The sequence below is a fragment of the Euprymna scolopes genome, unplaced genomic scaffold, assembly GCF_053919585.1.
Source record: "Euprymna scolopes isolate OS-2025 unplaced genomic scaffold, ASM5391958v1 sca77, whole genome shotgun sequence".
In the NCBI taxonomy this organism is placed as follows: Eukaryota; Metazoa; Mollusca; class Cephalopoda; order Sepiida; family Sepiolidae; genus Euprymna; species Euprymna scolopes.
The window spans coordinates 103495-107491 of NW_027633846.1; positions in this window are offsets into that span (position 1 = coordinate 103495).

Sequence of the window (3997 nt, forward strand, 5' to 3'; positions counted from 1 at the left end):
GATCTCGAGTGCCTTTTTCTACGTGCTAATTTTTCCCCGCCCTTCTTCGTTGATTAGCGTGTCTTTTCCACATCAAATATAGGTTGTATGTTAGCCATACTGATACAAAACTATTGTCTCTATGAAATGCTATCAATTGCGTTGATTTCCATGTGCCAATGCTTGAGTTCATCCTTGACCGAGTCATTCCAAGTCTTTTTTTAGTCTGTGACGTAATGAAGACAAGTACATCCGGGTTCCTCCTTACAAGAATACGATCGGCCGTTTAAGCCATAAATACCGCCTTGTAGAGCCGTCTGAGAGAGACGTCGAAAACCTCACACTAAGGATATACCAGTATAACAGTGCACAGACGCGCGTATGTCAGCTGTATGCAAATGACAGGGCCGTGTACGAAGTGACGTCATTGCAAGGAAAAAGAAAAAGATTATTAAAAGAAGAACGTCTGCACAGACCGAGGATCATGATCATGATCACGTTAAAGAGGTGGAAATAAAGGTCCGTTGTTAAAACCTGAAACAGCGAGTGGAATTTCTTTTTCCCTTGTCTTCGTCTCCTTTGCGATGGAGTCTACAACGTGTTGGGTCCCAAGTGTCTTTATATTAACACGTGTGTAACATTAGTTATGTATTTTTTTACCTGGATTTCCATAATATTCCCTTAGGATGTTGGAAACCTACACACTGTTCCTTGGCCTTTTGACTAGGAACAAAGTGTAGTATCTGTTCTGATACTACACTTCACCTTTTCTGACCTCGATCAGTGGAGGAGAAATCCTTCGTGACTGAGGCAATTTATATTTTTTTTTTATCCAGATTTCCCCCTTTTGGGGGAGCTGGATTTTTCGTACATTAAAAACGGAATGTTATATGGATAACCAAGCAAACAGCAACAATTCTTTCCCCTTTGTCAGAAACATCACTTATGGAATGTGAAGACTAAACGACAAAAGGGAAGCGATACTTAGGAGGCTGCTGAAAATAAATGCAAGGTTCACTTTCTAATTGGACATTAAAAACGGATAGAAGTTTCGTTACAACCTGATACAATAAACTCTAAATGATTGATTTGCTGCAAGCCTTTAATGCATTGGCAGGGAAAGCTTATCTCTTTTCAAGCGAACCGTATCAAACATTATTAAGAGAGTATAGAAAGCAACAATAGGATGTGAGATGATCGTTATAGTCAAATGGTTATTTCATGCAGAGTTGAGCCAAAGTTCAAATTCTGCCATTCAAGCCAAAGTTCAAATTCTCTTAATTTCTGCCAATTGAGCTTTGACTTGTTAAAGCAAACCAAATAAAACGAGACAGCTCAACTGAAAAATGCCATTGTCAAAATACATAATTGAAATCACAGGCCAATGCATTTTATACAATAGATTTGAGTAAGTATCATTTTCAGTATACATGCACATATATTGGTATGACAATGGATCAAATATAGCATAAAAACAGTCTTTTTTTTTATTCATATAGAAACAAATGATCAATTCATTAAAACTCTACAGTTTCAAGCAAATTGGACTATACAGTTAAATTGTAGCGTGGTACCTGGCTTTTGTAGGGCCATTTTGAACCACGATAGTGTCTTTGTGTATAGCCAAAAATCACACTAACATTTAATATGAATTATGCTAAAAAAGTTATGTTTTAGCGAAGGAAGAAAATGAAGGATATACATGGACGTACATGCAAAATATATGTATGTATTTGGCAGCGTGGCATTGTGTATGTGTGTGTACATTGGTTTACCTTGTTCTTGTTAGTGCTTGTATAACTAAGTATCAATTCATTTCTGTTCGCCTAATTGTTGCTAGTGTGCATGAACATATGTGTGAAGTGAAGAAAGCTGGTCTGCGAGTCATTAAATCCTTTCCATAGAGCTTCCCCTAGTCAGGTCGTGTTCTAGAGTTGCGTTTTGACAGCAGAGCGTCGAGATTTAGAGTAGTGAGATTTTGGCAGCAGTGTCCCGAATTTGACACTTGATTGTTTTTACCACATTTTCTAATCAAACTTTTCTCAAGTGCACAAAATAGCGAAGTACCACATAAAACCAGTATAAAACATTAAATCGTCATCAGCAACCATCTGCCTCGGGAGACTTAACTCAATATCTCAGCTACAATATTTTTGGGCAGAAGTGCACTGTAGTTAACTGGAAGTACTTTTTTTTACGTTTTTGGAAGAGGTTTACTAAAGGGCAGACAATTTAAAATCAATGTCTCAATTAAAAAATAAGTTAATATCAAAATATTCAAAAAATGACTGTGTTACAGGGAAAGGCTATCCCCTTCCCATGTAAATAAGAAAAATATTAGATAAGTGAAAATGAGATTAGGATAAGCCTAGAATCGAACCCTGCAGGCAAAGTTAAGAAATGCAATGTTAGAAATTTAGTCTATTGTTAAATTCTATTAGAATAGTTAAACATTGTTTATATTGGAAAAAAAGAGTTGATTGTCAATTCTTTAGAAATTTGAATATTAAATATGTCAGTAAAAGAATGAACAATGCAAATTAAAAATATATTGTTAAAAAAATAGGTTAGAGTTATATATTGAGGATTCTTTTGTTCGCCAAAAGTGTGTTGGACAAACATATGTAAAGCTATGTGAAATTGGCAATCAGGGGAAAGAAACTATTTTCTGACATCTAGGGACCTCTACAGTAAAGGGGTGAGATTTTTGCTTGTCGTTTTAATCAGGAGTATCGTAGCCATCAAGTCCAATGTAAACAAGTTCTTGCTAAAACCGCCCCCTTAAATAATCAAATTTTACCCAACTTACACTATTAACGATTACTACACTACCACCTTACATTCATCAAGCCGTATCCTTGAGTGGCCTTCAGGCCCTGATAAGTGGTGATGCCTTGTAAAAAAAAAAACTAACTAAAAGTTTCATATGCTAACCTGTTACAGCAACCATTTAGGCCAACTATTAATGTGTTAAGGGAAACTTGTAATAACTTTCACATTTTTCTGACTTGACGGCTTTTTTTTTTCCACACAGGAGTCACCACTTATCAAGGTCCGGAGGCCACTCGAGGATAAGGGTTAATGAGTGTACAGTAGTCAATGGGAAAATGTTGCGGTAGTCGTTAGTAGTGAGAGTTTGGTAAATTGGATTACTTATGAGGAGTGCTCATCAAGAACTTGTTCATGTTGGACTTGAAGACAACCATATTGTAGTCAGCTGGAAAGCAGGAAAACAGACGGAGAATTCCACAGGCGGGCGGTTCCAGGAAAGAAACTTTGTTCATGGAATTTACGTTTAGGTTTAGGCACAGATAAAGAGTGGGGGAAATTACTGATAGTAGTTTCAGCTGGACGAGTGTTTTTCTTCATATGAAAATAGTGTTGATTTTCATATCTGATTGATTTTCGAGCAGAAAAAATGGTTGTTAATTAACACAAAAGATAAAAACATCTTCCCAGCAGTTTCTGTTTATTTTTAAGGTTCATATTTGTTCCTCTCTTGCCTTTAACTCACTTTTTTTCTTTTTTTTTAACACAAAAGAATCACCACTTATCAAGGCCCGGAGGCCACTCGAGGATAAGGGTTAATGAGTGTACGGTAATCAACGGGAAAATATAGTAATCGTTAGTAGTAAAAATTTGATCAATTGGATTACTTATGGGACGGCTCATCAAGAACTTGTTTACATTGAACTTGAAGACGACCATATTGTAGTCAGTTAGAAAGCAGGAAAACTGAACAGAGTTCCACAGGTGTGCAGTTATCAGGTGCATATATAACATGTGTATATATACATGCATTCTTGCACGGTTAGTCTATATAATATGCGTGTGCATGAAACCGATGCTCGTACCGTCTAGTGTTTATAAATGTTTGATAATGAACTACTAATCTTAGGTTGTGGCTCTCTTCATTTTTTTTTTTTACAAGAAGAAAAAAAAACTTTCAACTTAAAATAAAATAAAATAAAAAAAAATACATGTGTGATTTAGATTTAAAAATTTTTTTTTTTTTTTA